Below are 9,618 nucleotides of genomic sequence, written 5' to 3'. Positions count from 1 at the left end.
TAACTATTGCTGTCCTCCAGCCCTGTTCAGGTTTAATATATCAAAGCTTACAATTCTTAGTAACCCTATGGCAGTGCACTGTCCATATTTTTCAGTCTGTGTGTTTGTGTGTCTATGGAGATAAAGAGAAAAAGAGAGACAAAGAAATACAAGAAGAAATAGAAACAGAGACAAAGGTACATGTAGAGTTTTCAGAATCAAAGCTCTAAGTTTCATGACCTCAGATAATAGAGATAAGAGCATAAACAAGATAGGCCAAGAAAGGAAGAAAATCTGATCAAAACCAGTGGCTCCTGAGCTAGTTTAAAATAGTAACAACAAAAAAGAGGCATTGGACAGGTATAGGACCTAGAAAAAAATAGGTGAATTAGGTGATATTTCATTTTTTTATTCCTGTCTCTATTTCTTTGTTGTGGTACACATCTCCTCAAGACCAGACTGCATTCCTATAACTCTCTTCTACCTCCAGTAATCCAGGACTTGCTTCTTAATGAGGTCCCATTCCAAAGTGTAACCTCGGTAAATCACATTCTCATTATTTACCTACTTTCCCAAATCAAGTTATTTACCCCAATGTGTGTCAGTGTCACAACTTTTTAACTTATTGCCAAATTTAAGGGCATATTTCTGTAATTTGACCTATAAGTAAAATTATCTTTAAAATATGCTAGTGTTTAACACGCTATCAATAAATTCAACTCCCTCCCAATTAACATGATTATATTTCAGCAATAATTTTCTAAAGACCTAAACCATGGATGATGAAAATCTCAGGCCCTGGAGGTGAATTGAATAGAAGGACTGAGGGGGTAGAGTGCTATATTCAAAATGGAAATAATCTAGGAGTACAGCATCCTAGGTATGTATTCTAAATTATAAAGTATTTGATAAAAGCAAATATACCTCAGCTACCACGGTCTTGAAATCCACATTGGCAAAATGAGATGGCCTTTAGGGAAGTTCTCTTGTAAATATATAGTTAATTTCTATGCAGATTAGAATGTCCTGTCATCCTTGAAATCATCTTTCTGTTCTTAATATCTATGTCTATCTAGCCTTGATGGTCTCTGCCCTCAGATGATTTTGCATCAGGAAGGAGTAATTCTCTTTCTGCAAAAGTTTTTCATGCTCTTTGGCTAAATAGTTAATCTGAAGTGAAAATCTTGGAAGAACATCCTGGGGTCAGTGGTAACTGCTGAATAAAGGATGGCAAAATAGGATTTGGAAGAAGGAAAGGGACTGTTGATTAGGATACAAAAGCTTAATTCAATTTTGGATTATGCACTATCAGTTCTACTCTGCAAGTAGTTTCTACTCTGAAGAAATTCTACACATATTACTCAAACTGGTAAGAAAAAAATTATGTGAAGGCCAAAAATTTATGGGGAAGAAAAAGCAACAGGAAAAATACCAGTGAGGTTGAAAAGGGAAATTTGAAGTTATATCATATCTAGAATAAAAATATTCATAGAACATGGTAATATGGTAACTATTGATAATAGGCCCCATTAAGACCTACGATGACAGATCTCCAAGTTATGTAAGTAAGGAACAGGTATAGAATCAGGTTGAAAAATACATTTAGGTAAAAAATATGCAAAGGAAAAAATATATAAATATAGAGCGAATGCTCAGGATATGAATGCTAGACAGTCCAAGAACAATTAAAATCACTGTACACAGTAGGAACTTAATAAAAATCAGTTTAATGTGTTGAGAAATTTCATGAGTACTTCTAACAGTCAAATGATGATCCTTGTGGTCCCATTATGAGAAAACTAAGGGTAGTATATTGAGAAAGCCTATTTTCATATCTGGCTAGACTATCACTTGGGATTATCAGTGCCAGTGGCTAGTCTATCTTTTGCATAAAGGGGGACACAATTCATCATCTATTATTCCAGGAAAATAAGTTTTGGGGTTCTTTTTTTTTTTTTGCTTCTCTGTTGTTTATTTTGCCTATTAGAGGATGTGGTTCCAAAAGAGCTCATGTTGTTTCCAAGAGCCTGCCCTAGTTTGTGTGCCCTCTTATCTGAATTTCTTACTTTTTGACTCAGAGGAGCCGAGAAGTTGGTAGAAAACAAAGTATCCTTACTGTATGTCTATCATATGCTCTGCACTAAGCACTATCTAAATACTTATCTGTATATCTAAATACACATCCTCTTCTTTCACACATGCATGTGTGCACACACGCATGTGTGCATACACACACATACACACACACACTTTTCACACATATCAGTACGTGATTCAAAAGTATGGTAATTTGTCTAAAGTTACCTAACAAGTAAATATGGACCTAAGATTTGAATTCAGGTTCTTCCACAGCACATTAGTAATAGGGAAATTAGGATACAAATCACATGTTTGTAATCTACTATAATATTATTTTCAAGTAAATGGGCTATTCTTTTTAATATGTCCAGCAGGGTAATTTTCATATGGTCACTTCTCTTAATACCTGTCATTCTATATATGTGCTACTGTTACATTCCACATTAAAATTTTTAAAAAGTTCATGTATTTATAATTGTCTATTAGAAAAGGATAGTTAGGAACCAGCTCAGTATAAAAATGTGGGCCTATTGTTCTAACTGGCAAGACACCGTATGTTTCTGTAGATGGTTGTTATAGCTTAAAAACACATCTTCCTAGTAATAAAAGCTTTATCAGACATTTACATTCCTCTTAAAGTTCAATATTTTTAACTTTCAATGAGTTTCAGAGATGTACTCCTTAATATAAATCAACGTTTTGACTGGAAAAATCTTCAAAATGCTTTTCTCACCACACTAAAGATGATTTCATTTATAATATAAATGACATGCCATCAATAAGGAAGGCTGAGTTGGGAAAGACAGGCCTCAGTCCCAGTACAAAAACATATGTAACTGCTTTATCACACAATTCATCAAAATGAATTGATTTTAATTTTTTTTCTCCCATCACTGCCTTTTATCATGCTTCATTGAATCTCCTTTTCCTTTCCCTTAAGTACATTTTGCAGTTTTCATTACTTTGTGTTCATGTTCAAATATGTAAGAAGATTAGTCATAAGTTTAAAAATCAACTCCATGTTCAATTAACATTTGCTTTTCCCCTTCCATTTGCATCTGCCAGGCTTTAGCAAGACAGACTTGAGAGGAAAGGAAGAGTGGACTCTTTTCTGCAATGACTCCTCCTCTAAGTTCTCCTCTTCTTCCTTTTCCTTCTCTGTTTTCCGGGTTTCTGCTCCTCCCGCATGCTCATGTGCGAGAGAGGAATAGATCTGAGAAGCAAGTACCTTTTTCATATGTGTTTGTCCACTGCCATAGACAGTGCTATTGTTTCTCCTTTTGTTAAGACAGGCTTGGTATCTGTGTTTTCTGTGAGTCAGGGAACAGGAAGTGGTTTATCAAATGGAGAACACATGTGAATATTTCAGGGGACCCTGCAGGCAAAGGACCCTCTGAACAATTTCCTGGTATAAGAAATCCAATCTGGCATGATCTCTTCAATTCCACAACTGTCTATACCACAGCCTCTTTACTCAGCAGCTGGCCTCTTGTGTGGTGGATCATAAGAGATTTCAAAGGTTAATCTTTCAATGGGGTTGAAGATGAGAATTCCTCACCTTCAGCTTTCTAAACAAGCATAATGCTGGCTATTCCATAGCTTTTCCATATCCACATTCTCCATTCCAATGATCATTTTTTTTCCAAGTTCAAATAATAAGCCCAGAAGATATATCAGTCAATGGGGTGTATAAACAAACATCCAGTTGGGGAAAGACAGGCCAGTCATAGTTCTCTTTCATAATACAAGATAATTATTGCCTATTTGTCTTCAGTTATAAATTCTAGCAGTCAATTTTGACATAATAAGGAAAATCTAACTCAATATGACATGAAACATAGAATCAATATAAAATCACTTTTTTAAAGAAATAAAAGAAACTCTGTAATGCTAGAAGCCAAAGGGAAGAAAAAGACAGAATTTTATATATATAAATAAATATATATATTTATATATATATATTTATTTATATATTTATATATTTATATTTATACACACACATATACATGTAATTAAACCTTTGTGGCCTACAGAGATATAATTAGAAACATATACTACGGTTTTAAATGCTATCTAGAAGGGAAGATTTAGCATTAGGTCCCACAGAAACAGGAAGCCAGAACAAAGTCCTGCTTTGCTCAAAGATTAGAAACCAGGCTATTTGATCTACACTTGAAGTCATGGGAGGAAAGTCAGTCATGAGAAACAGAAAATTAGAACTTTATCACTCATGGATAGTAGATCTGGAATTATATTTCTACTTGGGCATAGGCATCCAACACCAATATAAAATAAAAACTTCTAACATGTCCAAACTCAGTTGATATGGGGCGTCTGGGTGGATCAGTCAGTCAAGCATCTGACTTCGGCTCAGGTAATGATCTCACGGTTTGTGAGTTTGAGCCCCGTGTCAGTCTCTGTGCTGACAGCTCAGAGCCTGGAGTCTGCTTCAGATTCTATGTCTGTCTGTCTCTCTCTCTCTCTCTCTCTCTCTCTCTCTCTCTCTCTCCCTCTCTGCCCTACCCCTGCTTGTGCTCTGCCTCTCTCTGTCTCTCAAAAATGAAGAAACGTCAAAACAAAACAACACAAAAACTCAGTTGATAACTTAGAATAATGTAAGCCAGAGATGCAAAACTGATTCTAAAGGAATGTTTCCAGATATAAGGCCTATGAAACTCTCTACAGGAGGAAACACCAAAACAACAAACACACTGTCCCTCAAAGATGAGCTCAAAAATAAAAAGGCCACCTGATAAGGAAATAAGCTACCATAAAGGAGAGCACTTGTTACACACAGGAGAGTTAGCACTTTCAGAAAATAAATATAACAGCAAACCTAAAGGAGATCATGAAAGAAGTATGTAATCATAACCAAAAATATAAAAAGACATAAAATCATAAATGCTATTTGTTTGTAGATAATATAAAAAATTTGAAGAAATAACTCAATATAACTTCTAAGATGAAAAAAATATGGTAATTTTTAAAATTTAAAAGTAGCTTTAAAATTATATAGTTTTATACAACAGATTTGAGGTAATACAGCCTATAATGCCATACTGGGATTTTAAAAGGAGGAAAATATGTATGATATATTGAAAGTGCTAAGGACATAGTAAGAAAATCCAGAGGAAAAAGAGAGAAATAAGTGTAGCAATATTGTAAGAAATAACATGAGTGTTTTCTAGGTTTAGGGAGAATGCTAAATCCTTACATTGACTGTGCACCCAGTTTTCAAATGTTATAAAAATCCAGTCCTTACCCGTACACACTATAGTAAGAATGAACATTAAATTGAGAGAAAATAAAAATAATGCCGAAAGGGTGACAAGTGACTTTTCATTAATATAAATAAATACCTGAAGACAAGTAACAAGAAACAATAACATGTTTGAACAGTTGAGGGAAAATCTAGCTGTCATTAGATTTCTGTGTTCATCTAGAATGTCAAAGAATAAGAAACAATAAATAAATAAAGAGGGATGCCTGGATGGCTCAGTCAGTTAAGCAGCCCACTCGGTCCAGGACATGATCTCACGGTTTGGTTTGTGAGTTTAAGCCCCTAATCCGTCTCTGTGTCGACACCTTGGAACCTGGAGCCTGCTTCAGATTCTGTGTCTCTCTCTTTCACTGCTCATCACCCACTCACACACTCTCTCTCTCTCTCTCAAAAATAAACATTAAAAAAATTTAAAAAAATAAAAAAAGAGCTTCTATATTACACTCAGAATTTCATTAAAAAAAACTTAAGGCAAAAATTTCAAGAAAACAAAAGGAAAAAAATCACACTCAAGAAAAATAACAAGTTAAGAAATTAGTAAATATATTCACTAATGTATTACCCATTTGCTGAAAAATTAATAAAGAGGAGTTAAAAATTAGGTCAGAAATAATACACCACACAAAAGATAATACTAAATACCAAAGGAGAAGATCTGAGATAAGATATTTAATGGTTCTTGGATTGTTTAAAGGTAATAAGTGTATTGATCAACTAATTTTATTGCAGTCAAGTATGGACATTAGTAATTTATAAAGAACAAATAAAAACTGAAATAGCTAATTTTTTTTAAAGGAAGAGAAATAAAGAAAACCTCATGCATCCAGAGGAAGGTAAGACCTGGAAGAAATACAAACAAACCAAAATGGTACACAAAGGAAACACAAAATAAAAAGTCTAACTGTGTAAGAAATAACAATATATTTAAGAAACTTGAACTTACCTGTTAATAAAGTCACAGATTAGATTTTTAAATATGGTGCTGATTGATATATTAGGAGAAGTTTAAGGGCCCAGAGAATGAATGATTCTTAATGAGGTTATTAAGTAGAGTACAATGGAAATGAAGAGTGAGAATTACATGCATAGTTGAATTTAGGTAATAAGAGGTTTGAATTTAAGATATCAGACTAGAAGAGTTGACAGTGATTAAGATATTCATATATGGCCACAGAATGTGAATAATCTGAGGATCAAGAACTCAAAAGGTTAGAATATAGGGACATTTGTCTACATGGAGCTTTTAATTCACCCGGACTAATTCCCACTATGGGGCTAGTAAGGTGGAGTTTATCTTTAGGTGATGAAGTTGAGTCTAACAGTTTGAATGGAGGGAGATTTTGTTTGTGGATTACCTCCAACTAAAACATTACCCTATGCCCTATCTATATATCAGAAAGTAGTTCTATTTACAGACTAGATCATCAGATGATCCACATCAGCTGGTATATAATAAAAAGTAAAGACAATAGGAAAAAAAAACAAGATCAGTTGATGCTTTCTTAATTTGGAGGCAATAATAAGAGTATAGGTATGGACTAGAAATATTCTACTTTAGTGGATTAAAACATGTAAATCATTCTCCTTATGTATATACATTTGTGTATTTTGTCTTCACTGCAGACTTAAAAATTTATTTGTTAAATATAGCTGCTTGTTTCTGTTCATATCACAGTAGATTTATCTGAACTTTGGCATGCAGAATTCATGAGGCATATTCTAAATATTTTAAATAATTCATGATGCATGGGAGCACAGCATAGCATGTATGAGGCACACAAGTGTTTTCACTTCCAAAAATTACACTGATTTTGCAGACGTTAATAGATGACTTTTATTTTCCTTCTACATCATGAACTTCACTTTGTATGTCCCTATGCTTCATAACTGCTTCATTTAATTCAATGGTGTTTACTTTTTTTTTCAAATACATGAAAGCCTCATATTTGATCTCTCAAGGAAAAAGAAACTTGTCTATATTGATATATAATAGTGACATTTTATACGAATTCTTTGGTGGTGGGATTTTAATGGTGGTACATGCAGTGGAATCAATAAAGGGCAGAAAAAAGATTCCTTTAGCAAACATGACAAGGAAATGGTAAAAATGTGTATCGTAAAGTAGATCTTATCCTTGATGTCATGAACTCCTGCCATATGGAGGTGATTGACTATTGACATAATAAATCTTTGATTGAAGAGGTCAAAACACTTGAAAAAACTCCAAAATCTATTTGCCCCACTGATAGTAAAGACGTTCTAAAACTATGATATGTTACTCTTAGGCTGATGTGTAAAACTTTCTAACAAAAGCCAACCTTCATGAATCATCTCAAATAATGTTTAAGTTTATTTTATAACACAATCATAGACAATAAATGACAGGTAAGAATTTTGGAAACGTATTATAATGGATTTAAAGAAAGCACCATGCATGGGTATAATGGAGAAAACATTCACATCAACAATATGTGCTTATGTTGAATCTACTGGCTGCTGTTTTCTTCCACCGAAAAGGAAACCAAACCAAACCAACCAACCAAACAAAGAAACAAACATCAGGGTTAAGAAAATTCCCAAGGAGTATGAAGGACACAATGGGAAAGGCTGTAGAAACAACTAGTACACTTTAGTCCTAAAAATGGTAAATTATTAAGTATATCTGTTATTTGAATTATTTTCTGATATTTTTCAATAGTTACTAATATCTTTAACCAAAAGAACAAATCAGAGAATTTTGTGAAATAGTTCCATCACTTCTATTTAAAAAAAAATGGAAAAAAGGAGAGTACAAAATGAACAGAATAAAAAATAATTCAATATAATCATGTATGGGGAAAATGGAAACATAAAGGATATTAAAAAGTGGCATGTAGAAAAATTTCTAAAATCAAGAAGTGATGGAATACACAGTTGAGAATCTGAGAAACACCAAAATCAGGTGACTTTTTTTCATCATCTCAATCCTGTATCATGTTTCAATTCAATATCTAATTAACACTGCTTATGTAAATAAACCATTTAGTAACTCATTCAGCAAAAATGCTTTTTAAAAATCTCCAAGAAGGCCAATAAAAATCTTTAGAAAAAAATGAAAAATTTGTTATATTTAAGAACAGTCACCTCTTTCTATGTAAGGGTTGGCTGAAAATGGGATAAGGAAAAATGGTGTAAAGTTTTTTTGGCCAAGAGGGAAGATCCTGAGCTCACCTTATCCTACACACACACCAAGGCTGCAACTACACATAGTGCAACACACTCAGAGAACAACCTCAAAATTAGCAGAGCAGTCTTCCACAGCTAAAGATAGAAAGAAAAGGCCACACTGAGAAAGGTAGGAGGTCCTGAGATTGCAGTTGGGGAGCAAACCCTCTGTGCAGGAAACCACAGCAGGAGGGATATCACAGGCACTGAGGTCCTCCCTGAGGAGTGAGAGGTTCAAGCCCTGCATTGGGCACCCCTCACCATGGGGATCTGCATGAGGAAAGTGAGTCCTCAGGATATCAGGCTTTGAAAATTAGTGGAATTAATTCCAGAAGTTTTAAAAACCAGTGGGGCTTAACTCCAGGAGCGCCAGAGGGTTGCAGTAAACAAAATCTGCTCTGAACAAGCCCATGAACAAAATCACTCACCCTGAGATCCAGTCCAAAAGCAGCCATTCAAAAAGTGCCTGGGCTATATCTATTCACTAATTTTAGGCCATGTGCTGGAGGCATGGAGATCTGTAGGAAATTTTTCTGAAAATGTTAGAGCCAGTAAGCACCACTTTTGTTTGCCCTCCTTCAAACCAGCTGTCTGGACACTGAAGGAAGCCAGTTTTGATGTCCTCATCTACTTGCTAATACTGCTTACTCTGCCCAAATGTTCCCCTACAGAATTTCCCCACCACCCTGCCAACCCTAGCAGGCACCCTCACAAAGCAGCTTTTACCACCTTACACCCAGTGGGCAGCCTTTGTCAAGACACGTATTTTCACTAAAGCAACTCCAGCCCCAGGGAACTGGGCAGGCCCTGACCAACAGCACACCCACAATAGTCACAGTTGCACCAGGAGCTAGCACCGCCCATGAACAAGCCAGCAGCAGCTGCAGCCAGACCTCATAGTCAGCCATGCCAAAGAGTAGCCCCTTTCACTGTTGTGCTCACCTTAGTTGTGGCTGGTGATTGCAGCCAGCCAGACTGGGGGTCACTCTTTCCCACCAGTGTACTCATAGCAGATATGGCCCAGTCACAATAAGAAAGCATATGCAGCCATGGAAGGAGACACCCCTGGAGTGCCT

The sequence above is a fragment of the Panthera uncia genome (genome assembly GCF_023721935.1).
Source record: "Panthera uncia isolate 11264 chromosome A1 unlocalized genomic scaffold, Puncia_PCG_1.0 HiC_scaffold_17, whole genome shotgun sequence".
NCBI lineage: Eukaryota > Metazoa > Chordata > Mammalia > Carnivora > Felidae > Panthera > Panthera uncia.
This window is presented reverse-complemented; position numbering follows the sequence as displayed.